This window comes from Stegodyphus dumicola, chromosome X1, assembly GCF_044657685.1.
Source record: "Stegodyphus dumicola isolate Sdum_Otavi_A_Nest chromosome X1, ASM4465768v1".
Taxonomy (NCBI): Eukaryota; Metazoa; Arthropoda; class Arachnida; order Araneae; family Eresidae; genus Stegodyphus; species Stegodyphus dumicola.
The window spans coordinates 110520627-110538828 of NC_140780.1; the positions used below are offsets into that span (position 1 = coordinate 110520627).

The 18202-nt window shown below is 32.3% G+C and overlaps 1 long non-coding RNA gene across 11 annotated transcripts in view; it reads left to right on the top strand.

The window, feature by feature from the left end:
• LOC118197635 (uncharacterized) overlaps nucleotides 1-18202 on the top strand; it is a 108169-nt gene that overhangs the window by 61468 nt on the left and 28499 nt on the right. For 4 of the 11 annotated variants that reach the window (XR_015038362.1, XR_015038361.1, XR_004759630.2 and 1 more), the window contains one exon: nucleotides 15463-15544. The exons of 4 other annotated variants lie outside the window; for them this stretch is intronic. This is a non-coding gene — a long non-coding RNA (uncharacterized LOC118197635). 3 more of the 11 variants (XR_015038360.1, XR_015038359.1, XR_015038363.1) reach the window with 2 other exon arrangements.

The window sequence follows — 18202 nt, forward strand, 5'->3', positions numbered from 1 at the left end:
GGGAGAACCTAGGACCGAGGGGAAGCTCTCTATCAAAACTAGGGGGCGGAACTGAGCAAAGACATACTGTCACCTGTATGGTGCTCAAGGCTTTTGCCAACGACAGGTGCAATCTTGCGCTTCTTGCCATGATGTATTTCGTGGGCTTGTTCTCATGTTATTGTCAGATAAGTGAAATAAATTACAACAAAAACAATTCCCTATTATACATTAACCATTTTTAACGAAATGTTATTAAAAAATCCCATTTGAATCCATTTTACAATCCATTTGGAAAAAAAAAAGTCCTTTATTCTGTCCGAGTGTACTGACGTTTCGCAAAGTAATAGTCAAAATGGATTCAGGAGCGGTCAAAAGGGATATATTTTCAATGAAATATGAGTACAATAAATATTTCATTTACTTTGTACAAGGAAGTAAAAAGAAAGAAAGGGGAAAAAAAAAAAAAAAAAAAAAAAAAAAAAAAACGAAACAAAGTGAGAAAAAAGGAAAGAGAAAAGAAAATTTTCAACTTCCACCTTTAGAAATAAATTATAGACAGTTAAGCAAGATTTAGTATCTAAAAGGTAGTAGCTAAAATAGCTGAAAATCTGGACAAATTATACTACACAAAGCTACCCCTTAATTAAATTCCAGAGAGCTTGAAAATGAAAATTGGAGGGAAGGAAAAGGTTTTAATGTACTAAAAATTAAATACCTACTTATATTATTTCTCCACGCATTTACCATTAAAAGATATTTTCACGAGCCAACAACTGTTGCACATTTTTGCCACAAAAGCTTGTCGCCGAGTCGGACAGCGAATCCGTGCCATAATTTAAGGAAACATTAGACTTTCTTTCCGACTCGTCATCGCAAGCATTTATTCGTCTTCTCAGAAGCTTCTAATACCATTACCTCATAACCTTACCATTCATAACGCTCTTCCTATACAATGCAGAATACGAGATTAATTTCAATTGCATTTGGCTTTCAATTTGAAGAAATCTAAAAATAAGTGATTCTCTCACTTGGCAAGAGCATGAATCCGATTTCTTTACTACACGAATACAGTGCATGAAGGGATGCATGAAAGAAAGAACTGTTTGGGCAAATGTCATTGCAAAGAAAATATCTAGCTTTTGCACGCATTGAACTCTTTTTTGTCTATTTCATTTTTATTTCAAGGTCTGCCGAACTTTACTAAAAAGTAGCTCCAGTATTTTGAGATCAGTTTAAATCAACACCTGCCAAGAGAACACCTACTTTTGTCTCAAACTTTTAAAGTAACTAAAACATTACATTTAAGATTACTAAAAGCTGCGGTATTTTTAAATAAAGTGAACATTTTTTACTTGTATTAGTTGGTCACAACAAATTTTTCCTGGAAGAAGTTGTTTTCTTAAGTGATGCCATTATTTCACTAAATTATAGATTAATTAACTACCTACTTGTTAATTCTATTATATTTGTTCTCATAGGATATTTTTTCTCATATATAATTTTAATTAAAATTTTAATTTACAAAATTTTGAACGACAACTATTTAGGCAGCAGCTAGTTATTTCATTTATTCAAAATAGAAGAAAATGTAATGGAGATAATTTTAAGCCTGAAACAAAAATTCATTTTCTCATATCAGGTTAGCTTTCCTAAAATAATATGCAATTAATGAGAAATGATTTTTTCACTGATAATATTAGCTCTTAGGTTTTATCACACATTGAACAACAATCTGCTTATTATATTATGAAACATAAAAGACACTGTACAATATAAAATTATCCTAATTTCTTGAAGAGGTGTTTATCAAATAAATGGACGTTGCGATAAATACATTGATAAATTAATTATTATGTATGATAGTGAACATTTTTCTGCGTAATGAGCTTTCGTAGACGTTCTTCATATAGATGTGAGGGAAAAATTTTCAAAACAAAATGTCTAAAGAAAGATTTAAAAACGAAATGGATATCTTCCACAGAGGGATTTTAAATATTCTGTCACATATCAGCCTAACCTTGGTCTGTTTTACCGGTGTTTGTTACCATCCAAGAATACTTTCCGCTACGGAATTGGAAGAATGTCGTTATCCTGAGGAAGAGCCTCGTCTCAGGTGGTCAATCATTTGCTTCATCTACATGATCATGAATATTTTATAGCTTCGCACTTTTCGTAGCTTTCGTGTGTGACGTCATAGTTTCCTAATGCCCAAATATCGTGCGAATCATCCCAAGTGACAAATCTGAGGCCGGGTATCGATGTCTTCGAATGGTACAGAGAAAGGGGTTGTCCCGCTTATTCAATATTTAAGATTTTGTGCCGATGATGAGACCTAATGCACATGGGTCATGAAACCATTCGTGATTTCTCAAACACTACCTCTCCACCCATCAGTAGATTGAGGAAAGTTCTCCTCAACACCCCACCTCTAATATGCTACATTTGCATATTTTATTCGAATATTAGATGTTTAGTTAGACTTCTAGTATGAGTTCCATTTTTAGTCATTTCTGCAAATTTAATATATAACGAACTGAAAAGTGCCATTGGTTTGATACGTACACAAAGCTTGTGTCTTCTAATGAGTCGTAGATAACATTAATAAAAATAAAAGTATTCCAAAATATGATATATTTTTGTCGACTATCTGCAAATTTAAGAACATAATTTGCTTCCACTTCCTTCAATTTAATTGAACGACTGCTGGATACGAGACCACGGTTTGACATTTGTATATCAGCTTCAGGTTTTAACTTATGCTGCTGGTCTCGATCTCCACGCATTTGTTTAAAATAGTTCTTTATTTTCAATTTTCGACAGTACTTTGGAAAAAAATATTAAGCACAAGTAGACAAAGTAAACGAAAGTAATTAAATTAGCAACCGCCACTTTATGTTATAATCTACTAGTATGAAATGCGGTGTGGATTGATTTGACGAATTAAACCGCACTCGGCAGCTGTTAAATGATAAAGAACAAAATTGATACCGAGACAGTGTCAGCCGAAAGTTAATATTCATGAATCTTCTAACCAAACTGGCGTCTAGTAAAAGAAAAATAAGTAACCTACGCCATTTCTTAAAGAAAAAGAAAAGCGTAAGGCGAATCAGAACGGAAGTTATTGCAAATTAAAGAGGTGGTTGGGGAACGGAAAGTTTAGAATTAACACTCTGAGAAAAAACTGCTAAGTTTTTTTAACTGTACAGCACTGGTTATATGTGCTTCAAAGCACCCTTCCAAAAGACGTGAAAATGAGAAAGATGTACAGCTGAAAGCTCAGTTTAAGATATGAATATAGATATATAAATTGGAGAACTTTAATGTAACTAATACACTATTTTGCTTTACAATTCCATTTTTATTATCCTACATTTATTTTCTCTAAAATGTTAGCTATTACTTAAAAAGTTAAAATAAATCTTAAGATTTCAAAGATATATAGCTACTGTATAATATTAAAATAAAAATGAAAATGACCCTAAGTTATTTTCCTTTACACATCTTGAATAAATATTTTCCCCAGAAAATTATTAATAGTGAATATCTGTATATATTCTCATTTATATTTTTTAAGACAAAAATTTTAAAATGTTTGGCATGTCATTAGATTTTGAGCTATTTTCTTATGTGTACCTATATTTCTAAGCTTACCAATGCAAAGCATTCCACCCTAAAAAGGAAATCGGATTAGTTATTTACTTTCTCCTTTAATTTCGTTGTTTAAATGTTCTTCCGAAAACCTGTTCTCAAATCAATTTTTAATTATGCATTTTTTGGCCTCATTAAAATTCATTGTAATTTATATATTCCTCAAAAGTACTATCAGTTGCTATAGGATTCCAGTCTTCTTCTTCTATAATCATGATTTCATCACCACTTTCGTCGATTCTCGGCAGTTTCTCCTGATTTAAAAACCTACCTTTGATGAAATGACATTTTATTTTCTGATTTTACTTGGATCCAAGTCAAACAGATCCTATTCATAGTCTCATGGACGTTTATATTTCGTTATGTATTTCTTGAAGCAATATTCTTAAAGGCGATTTAAAAATTATTGATTATGCCCCGTCTAAAGTTTACAGTACCTTTCTGCAATTTGGTGGTATAAAAGATAACTTTTCTAAACTGTCAGACAATTCAATCAGATACGAACGGACAGCATATCTTTTGATGAAAAGCAGAAGTTTATTATTGTATCTTTAATTGCTTTGCCCATTTCCTCCATTATTTGCTTCATACTATGAAGGCAAAATTTTAATCACTGTTACAGGAGTGATAAAAAACTAGTATCAATATTTATTACGTTTGGTTTCTGCAATTTTCCGATACCTCGATGTATCATATTCAGTTCACTTTATATCCATTTCCTATTCATTCTTTCATTTAATTTCATATTCATTCTTTCATTTAATTTCATATTCATTCTTTCATTTAATTTCATATTCATTCTTTCATTTAATTTCATATTCATTCTTTCATTTAATTTCATATTCATTCTTTCATTTAATTTCATATTCATTCTTTCATTTAATTTCATATTCATTCTTTCATTTAATTTCATATTCATTCTTTCATTTAATTTCATATTCATTCTTTCATTTAATTTCATATTCATTCTTTCATTTAATTTCATATTCATTCTTTCATTTAATTTCATATCCATTTCACATTCATTCATTTCATTTCACATTCATTTCCTCGGCGTTTGCACAAAGTAAAATTGTGAGGTGATTTTTGTACTTTTCTTAAACTTACTTCATACTGACCTCCTTTAAGCAAGTCTACCGCAGGAATCGAAGCCGCACTAGGAAGCAGAGTTAGGGGCAACGAAATTTTTAGAATCACAGAGGTATAAGTCAGCAAAATTTAGTAGCCGCAAAAATTGCCCCCGGTGACAAAAAAACCTGAGCCTCCCCTGTCTTAAAGGCTCTAGTTATTCATGGTATCACATAAAATCCAGTTGAGAAACAAACCTCGTTCGGATTCGGATGCAGTGGTATTTCTTCTGCTTTCTCTCCGCATAGGCCCATTCTCTCGAATGTTAGTGTACGGCACTGAGTGAATGCCGTCAATAAAATGTCGTTACTGCCAAGAATTTTCCTCCTCGAAAATGTAACTTTTTGGAGAGGATTTTCAGCAAGCTGCTGCTCATGCTTTTGTCAGAAACAACTGTTTTTTGAAAAAGAAGATAAACAGGCATATCCAGTTTTTTTTTTTTTTTTTTTAATAATAATTTTGTTTTGCCAATCCTGTTTCTTCTCGATTGTTTTTAAAATAAAATTTATGTTTTCTCTTTCAATGATAACGCCTTTCTTTTTCTTTTTCTAGTAACATTTGAGTTAAACGTATCTGCCAGATGCCACAGGATGGAAACGTGTCCTATTAGCAACCCTGACTGCTCAGCAGATTGCATTTTCAAATTTATACAGTAAGACCCCGCTTAACGCGGGGGATACGTTCCATCAAAGTAGAGCGTAATGCGAAACAGCGCTAAACGAGGCTATCTTTACATGTAAATATTGGGGTTAGGGGAAGATGGCTAGGAAATTGGTTAGGTATTAAATTTAAAAAGTATGTTTTTTTTAATAAAAATAAAACCAAACATTTATTTCTTAAATCCCAAATTAATACCACATTATTATTTCTTGAAAAAATAAAAACAAAATATAAATAACAAAACGAATATTCTTAAAAAAAACAAATAAAATTCTAAGTCAGTCATATTTAGTTAGCCTTCCGCGTTTTCAGTGTTCTGCCTTTTTGTGACAAAAGCATCTAATGTTGTTTGCCTTTTTCTTTTGCGTTGTTTTCTTAAAAGTTCTTCATAAGCGGATAGAGCATCTCTAACACCACGCCTTACTTTTGAGCTCCTGTCAAAATTCGGATCATTTTCAATGAATTGATCCATTATTTCAGTTATGGTAGACAAACTCCTTTTTACAAACGCCATCGAAAGTTCTTTTTGCTCTTCTTCTGAATCACTGCTGTCAACATTTTTGTTTTTTTCTTGTTCAGTTAATTCCTTGAGCTCATCATTAGAAAGACTAGCCGCTGCTTCTTGAATTATTTCCTCGACATCTTCCACATTTACCCCTTCAAAATATGTCTGTACAATACCGCACCAAACAAGAAATACAAGTACACTCTTTCGGATATGTATTTGAAACCTATCGCTGCATAGTATTTCGGGGAATCCCCGTATGCTGCGAGCGATTTCGTGGAATCCCCAGGTTGAAATAAAAGAGCGCTAAACCGAATCAGCGCTAAACGAAACAGCGTTAAGCGGGGTCTTACTGTATCTTTAAACTACTGCCTTTTCAGCCATAAACTGAATTTCAACTACTATACTAGTTTGAGGTACGCCGCGTCTTCATCCCTTTCCCTTGCATCCCCAAGTACATTTTCTAGATGCTACAAGGAAAAAGAAATGTCTTCCAGCAAAACAGTTTGAGGCATGAAAAAAAGAGTCGATGAACAAGTCAGAAAAAAACTACGTATAACTAAAGTTGTGTGTCATTTAAGTCAAATACATTACCATCAACTTTACAGATATAAATTAGGAGAGATATGAAACGACATATAAATGAAAACGGTACGTAAATGAGAAACACTTAATATGAGGTGCTTTATTGCGTATGGAGAATTATAAGGACATCTAATTTTTCACTAGTCACCAATCACACTAATCACATTTGTCATTGTTTTTAATATTTTTGACAGGAGAAAATTTATGATCATGGTTATGATTCTAGAAGTCTTGAGCAATGAATGCTTAAAAAATTAACTTTATCCAAATAATCTTTTTCCTGTTTTTTTACGGCATAATTTTGAAGTTCACGGGATTTGATCCAGTAGGTATCAATTTACAATGGCAGGGAAGGGATATGACAAATTCTTCATGAATTCGTATCAGGAATGATGTCTTTGAGTACCAAACTGTGAAATTTTTTATAGATAAAAAGTGAATTAACAATTAAACTGCGAAGAATGCATACAGTTTTACAATTAAAGTATAGAGGAAAACTACTTTATGTCGTGAGTTTACGTTATGTCTATAGTAACTCACCATTCCTTTCATTACATGTCTTTTTAAAGTATATTAAACTGTTGTTCTCTTCCATTTAATTGTTCCAGTTTAGATATACTACTTCCTATTATTCCCCTATAACACATTCACAATGACAAATTCTTTTCACTTTATCCATAACTTAAATCTGAGCGTATTGTGCAATTTCTTCACGATTTCATTGATGATAAAATGTTATTTATGAATGTTTTCATGAGAGATATATTAAAACGACTGGCAAAAAGACGTACATAATTTCAGTCATAGCTCATATTTATTCTTACTACAGCTCATATTTAAACTTACTATTTTTACCACATTTATAACCTACCATATTTATGAGACTGGCATTTCTGCGATACGCTCCGTATCGTTGATACCTTTTTGAATGGTAAGTGAATGTTCAATAGGTTCTGTCATTCATTTCATTTTTTGACTTGATTAACTCAAGTGATCTAGTCTTAGTTATACCGAACTCGTCTAACATCAGTACCACAGTTTATCGAAAACATTGCTCGGCTTGCCTTTCTATGTCAAATCCTCTCGTTTTACTAGAGGAAAGACTCCATTTTACTCTTTCATTTCCCGTCCTTTTGAATTTTATCACTCCGAATAATCCTTCACCAGTTTAATTAATTAAGAGCTATTGATATTGCTAAGGGCTTATCACCTTATTTAATCCAAAAAAAAAAAAACCAGTTATAACGTTTTCTACTTGTAATTAGAAAGCTCTACCTTTTCACTACAATAGATCTTAACAATTTAGTTTTTATTCTTTTCTTTCGTTCTAAAAGCTAAAAAATTGCATATATTTTTCAGAAATTTCTTGATAAAATTAGATGAGTCCATGATTATCCTGTTGATGATAGGAATTCTTGAACAATTCTCAACCTGAGCCAGTGGAATTTTTAATATATCGATCACCAGAAGGGTTTTAAAGCTTTTTATTACTTTTTATTACTTTAAGAAACATAACGGTCAGAGACAAGAAATGTATAAATCACCCATCGCTCAGCACTTTTTAAAGTCATTAACCGGGATTTTAAATTCTTTTATACCAAAATTATTCAATAAACTTCTTCAACTGGTGAACTAAGAAACAATTAAAAACTCTTCGATGTATTTCAACTTAGTTTCCAATTGTAACACTTTTACTTATTGCTCTTCAAAAAAGCTAAATAAAGCTAATAAAAGCTTCTATTTGTATTTTTCTGTAATAGTTAGTACGTAAGTACTTTACTTTCTTTCATTGCCGATATCGAATGTGTTACTGATTTCTTCCTCTGGGCTTACAGTTTTTTCGCGAAGTCTTTATTCCTCTTTCTTCTGCTAGTTATCAAAATAAACATTTCTGGACAATGTAATGGCAGACCTCACATTACGTTTGCTACATAGGCGAATTTTGCTTATTGTGTATGTTGAACTACATATTTTTGGGCCATGTTTAGGTGTTACTTTTAATTTCAGTGCGTAATGTTTTTACATTTTATTTCGGCTCAATATGTTAATACATACTGGATTTTTTAAGACTTTAAAAACGAAAAACCATAAAATGTTCAAAGAACGAAATAAACGGAATGAAAAAAATACCAAGTCTTCCTTAGAATCACTAGTTGGAAGAATTTATAACCTGTGTAAACAATAGAACAATTATTATGTTGAATGACGACAAGAAGCATGGAAGGCTCAAATTTAGGGAAGACATTTCTTCCCAGAAACCGAGGGGACAAAAATTGACTACATGCAGTGCCCATCTTTATTTTGAACATGGCAAATATTTTGCCTGCATTTTCACCATTTGTAGCACAGTGTTTATACTCCATATTGCTAAAATGCCGCCTTTATCGGTATAGTGGTTAGTGCTCCGGGTTGATGTATCACTGGGCACGCGTTCGAAAAAGCTTGGATGCTTATAAGTGTCTGTGCGACATGGGGACACTCAAAATGCTGGCGAATTGAAAGTCTTTACGAGTGGTATCGTGACAGGAAAGTACCTTCAACAACGTTCTCTTTTATAAGACTTCTAAATGACCGATGGCCATTGGCAATTCCCTGCGAAGGTATTAAGTTGCATGTGTCCGCTCATTTGAAACATATTACTTAAACAGCGAGGTTTCCGAATGGAAATATTTTCATATTGGACAACTTAGTAGGTGCTCATGTAGCTCGCTACTTGCAAGCATATTTAAAGATCTATGCTAGCGATATAACGATGTAAATAGTATAAAGGAGTTAGAGTTTCATCAGTGTTACTCATACAGAGTTTTCGTATTTCTCTATGTTTTCCGCACAAAATCATTAACATCACTCAGACACAAATAACACTGTTAATTCTTAAGAGGCAAAGTTTATTGTTAAGCTTTCAACTCACACATCCTATTTTTTATTAATATTAATTAACTTAATCAAACACTGCTTCCCAAGACTTTGGAAATAATATTTTACACTTTAAAAGTTTCTTAAAATGAATTATCTTTTCAATGTCTTTGCGTATATTACTGACAAAATCAGAAACATTTATTTAACTAAAATGTGATACATACGTTAATGGCAAATAAATAAAGTAATACAAAATATTTGACGGGAGGGCACTTTATATTGCGATTGATGTTAAATCTTAAAACAGAATCTGAATTTAAAGTTTAAAAAAATGACTTTATTTAAGATTTCTTTAACTTATATAGTTTACTATTGTCTTAGGCATTAAAAAAGGAATTATCCCCCTTTCTTATGAAAGAATCTTCGATCTTGTATTTTTTACACTGTCGTTTCTTTATATTAATTTGACACTCAAATATGAACATAATTTTAACTCCCATTACATCAGTTTATTTATTTTATTAAGTTGGAATCTGAGTTTTAATAAGCAATACAAGTTTCCATTCTTCCACCTTGCATTTTTTAGCTGAAGCTATATTTGATCCTATTATGATTACAGTTTCACTATTCTGAATAAGAACTTTTCTGAATGATTCTGGAAACATGCTAAAAATTTACAGAAAAATTCATAAATCTTACAAAACGCAACTGTTTTATTATCGCTCAGATAAGAAGGGATAGTGTAAATACACGATCGGAGCTCATTCACAGCCACTCATAAGTCACAGTAATAACCAAAAAGTCTACATACAGTATTTATCCACATATAAAATTGCGGCAACTTTACAACTACGGCTGTATTTCTCTTTTGGGTGCGCGCAATAAGCGATTATTCGCTTAACAATTCTAATTCAATTTAGAATCTGCTATTTAGCTTCCGGGAAAGATTCTTCCCATAAAACAAAGAGTTGGTTGTCATGTACAAATAGTGTGCAAAAAAGAACAGTTATATAACATGTAGTGCTCCAAACATACAATATTCACATCTCTGGAGAAATTAATTTGTAAAGAAAGGTGCGTTTTATAATCGAAGAATTTTTATTTTTTTAGAATGTGGTAATTTTAATATAAGTGGTACGGTGGAGCCATTAGTTTTTTCCCCCTGAATCAGAACACAGGAAACATGTGCAAGTCCCTCGTCGGGACTCGAATCTGGAGCTATGGAATACACGCCGAGTGTGCGACTTTTATACCACGGAGGCATGCGGGAAAGAGGGGGAAAAGGAAGACTGGGGATTAGAGGACCCAATCGCCAAATTCTGGAGGTGGCGAATTATTGTCCAACACTTTTTGATTCGGACGCCACTGTAGAGTCGTGAGGTTATTTTGAAGCAGGATTACATGAAAAACGAGCAATGTCCTCGCTGGGACTCGAACCTGGACCTCTTGAATACGTGCCGTGTGTACTACCGTTCCATCACAAAGGCATAAGGAGGGAGAAATTACCTTATAAAATACCTAAAATTAACAAGAACCTTATAAACGATACTGCATCGAATAGCTAAATAGTAAACAACTGTATTTAAAAATTCATCAAACAGGATTTTTCTTTCTTTAGCTTCGCATAAAAAAAAAAAAAAAAAAAAAAAAAAAAAAAAAAGGGGGGCATTGATTTTATTCTTTTGAGTAACTTCATGTCTGATTTATCCTCATTTTGAGTGTAAAAATCTTCCATGATAGCTTTTTAAGTGTTAAAAGATATTTAAGAGTTAAAAATAATCATGTCTATATATAAAATAATCAAGTCTGCATATGCTGTGGTCATGCTCCAAGCAGTGACTAGTCGTCAATAAGAATAGCAAGCTACACGCAGCTCGCTCTGCTAGCGTTTGATACGTCTGTTTTAAATAAATCAGCTTTTCACGCATCTGATTGCAGACTGAGTGGCTCAGGGGACAGATGAAATTTTATATACCTAAATTATTTGCTTCACGAGTAAACGGCGGACGTGAAAAGATAAACTATTTCAGTCTATACATATATGTATAGGTTTTAGCGTCCTTACAGGCACATCAAAAAGTCTCGTTTTAAAAGAGCATCATATTTAAGTACCGTTCCACACCAATTTCCCCTCAATTGTGTGATGTATTTTTAAAATGCAATCACAGAAAAGTATAATAAGAGAACTAAGAGCCCAACGAAACTGAAGCAATTAACCGGCGCCAAGACTTGCATACAGAAAACGCCGTTCCATTAGGCATTATTAACTTATTCTCTTGCACAAACCAATATGGAAAGGTCTGGCATCCAGTAGTGGAATACTGAGTCGAACGGTAACGAGAGCCCATTACAAGCGCAAGCAAACCATATCCGTAGGTGACAGTGAACGTGTCTGCAAAGCGCAGTGCAGTTCCTTTAATCACACCTGTCACCTTAAACAGTAATGACAAAGATTGGCCGAGCTGATAGTAGGTTAGAAGCGGTCATTTTCACAGTCGTTTATGATAATGTCCCGGCTCTTGCCAACATGATTATTTCTCCCTTTTCGGCCTTGTTCCGATGAGCTTTCATGTGGAACCGAAGGAATTCAATTTATTTCATTTGGGTTTAGGCTCAGAATTTAAAATATTAGAACATTCCAGGAATATCTAAAAGCGGTGATCAGCTTCGGACATCAGATTAATCATTTCTGAGACGGACACGAAATATTTGAACAAAAATAATTTAGCGCGCCCCCGTCTCTACCGCACTTAATTTCAATGTAAAAGCTGTAACGGATGAATGAGGAAGTATGTGCAATGTGTAATTTTATTTTTATTTGCAAAAGGTGAAAAATATAGTGCTCTTTCCCAAAATTCCTTCTTAAATTAAAGCTACGCTAGATTAATATATATAACAATCTTATAAATATCTTTAAAAATGTAATTAAAAATCATTAAGACTGTTTGAAATGTGAAGGTATTTAAAAGCCAAGGTTTTGCAAAGGTAAACCAGTAAGGGAAAAACGTTAATTCCAACTGTAATTTCAGCCAACCTTTAAAAGTTTATAAAAGTATCTAAAATTACAGAAACAAAATTTAACTTGCTAGTATTGAACATGAAGTGTAAATTATACTTTATTTAATTAAAGATCATAGAGGTTGTGTGGATTTGGTTAAGAGAACGAATTCTCAAGTTGATTAACGAAAAATTGTTTTCTCTCGGAGCGGGCCCTTTTACATTGGCAGAACTTAAACACTTCGTCATTAAAATAAAAATTTCGTTCGGTTTTCAAGTATTATAATAATACAGAAAGTTAATTTACTAAGAATGAAACATAAAAAAATTACCTATAAGCTAAAAAGAAAAAAAAATTTATAGTGCTGTTTTCAAGGAAACTAACGTTTCCTATTACATTACAAATGCATAAAACGGAATTAATTTATACAAAACCAATTTTTAATAAATTAAGGAAGAAGATTTCATTCCTCATTTGAAATCATCGTGAAAGAAAATCGTTCTTTCCTTTCCGAGTTATTTTAAATTTTATTTAAAAGCTGTGAAATACTTAGACACCTTATTTGATGGCCTTCGAAAACATAACCATCCATATATGTTGAAGAAGGTAAACTGCTGAGAGATTACGGCTAGAAAACGCTAGTAATTGTTTCTCGCGTTCCTTTTCCTGAAAAGTGAATGAATAGGCAGTATTTGATTTATATTGATATCTTCTTGCATACGTAACGTGCGCCAATTTCCCTCTGATAAACTGTCCTCAAAACAATCTTCCTAACTTAAAATAACCCTTAAAAAGCTTGCCCGAACAAATAATCTTGATTGGAGGGAAATCTATTGTACCGATTCAAAACACGCTCACTAGCGTTCGAGCCGTAAAGTCGCTGAACAATAATAGTTCAGTCCGCGGTTCAAATCCCGGCGAAAGGTCTGGCTGCATGGGCATTTTCGCGGTTTTCTCTATATGGGTAACATGTGTACGATCCCTTCTTATTTAGAAATTACTCCACGGAGGCATCCCTCCGCTTAGTACGCCTTGAGTGCTTTGCCATAATTAAATAAATGAAACAAAACATTGTTCGGTCAGTGTAGAAGAAAAATTTAATGAACGGCTAAGAAACCAATAATACACTGCCTGACAAATAAAATGCAATACTATGAAAGAAAGACTAGAATGGGATGAGAATTGGCAGGTAAATACATAATGTATATATGCATCCGGACATTTTGAACACATGTTAAAATACTTTGTTCTGCTATTGGATAGTTTGAACCTTGTCACATACTTTTTTAAAGAACTACAAAATTTCGGCTTCTCCAGAGCAGTTTGAATTCTACTTTCTAAGAATTCTAAAGAATACCGTTTGGTCATCTTTAGAATCAGTTACATCACGCATAGAAGGTCATGTTAAGATTTCAGTAAGTTTGCGTTTTTTGTTTTTTTTCAATTATTTTTTCAAATGGGTTTTCAGTATTTGCTGTTTAAATTTAACCATTTTATTTCGAAATCCCTAAGTACAGTTTTTCTTTTTCTTGATATTAAAAGTTTAGTTTCGCATAATCGAGGACCCTCCACCTAATTTTTTAGTTTGTTTAAAGGACTATTAGTTTTGCTCTTTATTTATACTTGATTTTGAATTTCAGGTTAACATATATTGGTTTTAGACCAATTTGTTTTTTGTTTTTTTTTTTTTTAAATTTCAATACACATAATGCAAAGTTCTAAGCTTTCTTAATTGTAATTTTGGCACTATGTAACGTTTTATTCTTTTTTTCCAAATGTTTCGAAAATGTGTAGGGAAAATTCTGGTGCAATTGAGATTCGAGTTTTCTGTTTTATATGAATTTTAAAGTCTTTAATAAAAATTTGATGACATCGTTTTACGATTTTTGATCTCAAATGTACCAGGAGAACGAAGCATATTAATCGACTTTTGTGAAGCTTTAATTCATTTCCCCCTGATGAGTTCTGAACTGGAGTTTTAATAACAGGAGATTAACTTTTATCTGTATAATTTTGTATATTTTCCATTTCGCACTTTTATTTTTCGAGATTGTTCCACTATGAATTCTCTCTTTAATTGAACTGTTTTGATAGTGTGTTAATACATGGTTGCAATTATTATATTATAGAGGAATTGCCTTGCTTTTATTCCAATTTACTAATTAATTTAGAAGCTTTAAGTTGATATATATATATATATATATATAAGTGGTTTTAATTTAAAAAATATAATTCAATTGAGTATAAAGTATAGTGCAATTGAGTATATATATATATATATATATATATGAAGACTTAAACAATCGCTCTCTCTATATATATAAATATCTATATAATCTCTCTCTATATAAATTGGAGTCAAAGCAAGGCAATTCCTCAACAATATTAATAATTGCAATCGTATTAAGGGACAATATCTAAGAGACAAAGGTTTAAGACAGTATCTAAAACAAGTTAAAATTAAAATAAGAATTCATAGTAGTACAAACTCTAAAAATAAAAAGGAAAAGGAACATGTGTAAATATACAAGGTAATAAAAATATAAATTAATCTCCTTTTACTGAAACTCCAATTCAGAACTCATCAGGTGGGAAAGGAATTAAAGTGTTAGCAGTAAATTGTAAAAGCATGGAGTGACAAGCTTCGATAAATAATTAAAAGAATTCAACAATTATAATATTCTGTTTCAGAAACATAAAGAATGCACTGTTGAGAATACCTTATATTAATGGAATGAAATATTAAAATTGCACCCAAATGCATATTTCAAATAATATAACTGAAAAATCATAAATATTTAAAATGAAAGTAAAAAAAATATGCATATAATTCTCAAAAATTAAAAATAACCCAAATATCAGTAGTGTTTAAATGCTTTGTAAAACTTTATAAACTACACGATTAATTTTTCATTTTTATTTGAAATGTATATTTTTGTTTCAAATAAAAATGATGATAGATACCTTTTCCTTTATAATTTCGTTTTAAATTTTAAGCCGTTCTATTTAGTAAATAGAAACAAAGTTTGAAGAAAAACATTTTTATGTGTGCATGTATGAATATAAATGTAATGAATTGCATAACTTTAATTTCTAGTGTGTGTAACTCAGCTTACCTAGTGTTAAATGGGAGATCATCTTCTTCTAATAATCAAAATTGTGAACTGAAAAAATTTTTGGTAAGCAAGTTTATTCCAGTTTGCTTAATGTAGTTTAATTACATTATGTCATAAAATGTGAAGAAGTTGACCTGAATTTCTGATTTTTCAAATACTGAGCTTTTAATTAATTTATTACTTTAAATTTGATGGTGCTTTCTCGAGCAAGATATTTCTAATTGTCAGTAAGAATCAAACTTTAAAAATATGGCAAATTTGCATTAGGAAATTTTCATCAAACATAACAGTTATAATGAAGATATGTATATTATATATATTTCCAATAGCGGACACGAGCCTTTACAGGCGTTGGCCACCACTAAGGCCAGAAGCGGTAGTCACTTTCTTACGGAGGCACCTAACAGGTAAGCCACCGTTACTTTCTATGAAAGGACAGACAATTTAGATCCATGCCTTCTCCGAAACTCGTATCCTTCCGTACAGCAGTCAGAGTTCCCATCTACTCGGCTCACATACAATGAATAATACTATAAATAGCTGAAAATTTAATTTGTTTTCAGCTCACTTACTTCTAAATTTTAATTTGAATTCCTGAGTCATTATTTCTATAAACTCTTTCTTATTGGTTAACTTAAATAGCTCAGAAATAGAATATATTTATTTTTCTAAGATGTATAATATTGAATAGATAACACAATGTGAATGAACTGTAATATTAACATGATTACAGTTAATTTTTTGGAAGCAAGAGTCACGAAAAATGAGCAACGTCCTTGCCGGGAATGGAACCACGGACCTCTGGAATACGCGCCCAGCGTACAGACCACCACACTACGAAGGCATGCTAAGAAGGCGAGAGAAATACTTTATAAGCTCCCCCACTTTAAAGGGCGACTTGCTTATTTGTGTACATATACTTATGTTTTTATTTATAATTTCATCATCAACTGTAATGTATGGTATTGTATTTGTAATGTCATTGTCATAAGCAACTGTATCTCCCGTACCACAAGTTCTCTATGTCCTAATGATTAATGTTTCAATTAACACCGATGCTTGGCGTAAGTACGCCCTGTGAAGGTGTTCATCTCAAGACGGTTAGTGTGAAGGAGCGACATCAGTTCTGCCAATGGCGATGTGTTGGTGCTTTCCACGCTTAGTCCTGTCCTGTCCTGTCCTGCGGTTTTTAGGGGGCCCAATAGCCAAATCCTGGGTGTGGAGAATGATTATCCACCACCCTTTTAGTTTGGACGCCACTGTAGAGACATTAGGTATTTTTTTTGGAAACAGGAAAGATGAAAAATGAGCAACGCCTTCACCGGGAATCGAGCCACGGATCTCTGGAATACGCGACCAGCATGCAAACCACCACACCACGAAGAAATGCAAGGAAGGCGGGAGAATATCTCCTAAAGTTTTTAAAATCATTAAAAGCATAATGAGTTTAGATCATTTTTATGAGATAATTTTCCTTTTAATTTTTGATATTCTGTTCATTGGTTAATGTATGCAAGACCTTCGAGAATGAACGGTGGTATTTCATGAGGATATTTCATTTTAGATTCTGTAAAATGTGTAGTCTATGAAGTACTTTTATTCCATTCTGCCATTCAAAACTATTATATACATATACAAATAAGCAGTACTCCATGTAAATGAGTGTGTAAATCATTACAGTTGCCCAATTTGTGTCTCAGAAAATCCTTAAATGACATATAAGCCCAATCTAAACTATTCTAAGGTCAATATCTTGAGCGATTTAATGAATAACAAACTTACTTTTTATGTCTGTTGACACGAATATCAGTTTCACTGTGTGCTTGAATTATGTTACAGATCTTTTTGCTCCTTCAAATCACGCAGAAGGAAGTGGATGATGTGAATATCTTCTGTCTATTCAGGAACGAGCCCAACCTAACTGAATGGATGTGTTCATGATGAGTTAAACTATGAATTTACAGAAATTGACATATTTCCATAGCCCACAATAAGTCCTGATCTTATCTCACTAGATTTATTTCTTCTAATGCTTTGTTCAAAATGAGATTTTCAAGAAAAGAATACATGATTTTGACCACCTCAAAAAGGAAATCACACAAACAACTGCAAGCTTTACATCAAATGTTCTTCCCAGAGTATGGACAAAGCTCAGTCATCTCTTGTGCTCGTAATGATACAAATTTTAATAAATAATATTAATTTTCCACGGGAAGGTAGTATGTGATTAAACTAAAAAGCACTTTCAATCCTTTTCAGTTACGCATGCTTCTTACTATAACATGAAATCATCCCCCCGGTTCATCCTGTATCCGGTAATTTATAGTATTTCAAATGGCCAGTTATATCTACTATGAAAACCGGATAAGTGTACTAAGTTTTGGCATCAAAATTAATTGTACTGACGATTTGTTCTGTCATAAGATCTAATAGCTTATTGCTGCTAAACTACATCAAACCTACTAGCGACAATTTATAATAATAAAAAGTAAAAAATTATTTCTTTGCATGTGCTTTTCTAACATTACAGAAAAAGTTACCTGTTTATAAAAACATCTGATCATTATTAAGCGATTTAGAAGATTTTTTTGCTACACCATAAGTAAATAAAATAAACAAATCAGAATCTGTTTGTATATCATTCACTTATAGCTGTGGTTTAAATGTATGTTTAAAAAATTAAGAACCTCTTCTCAAAGTTGTAATAGATTATCTATTTAT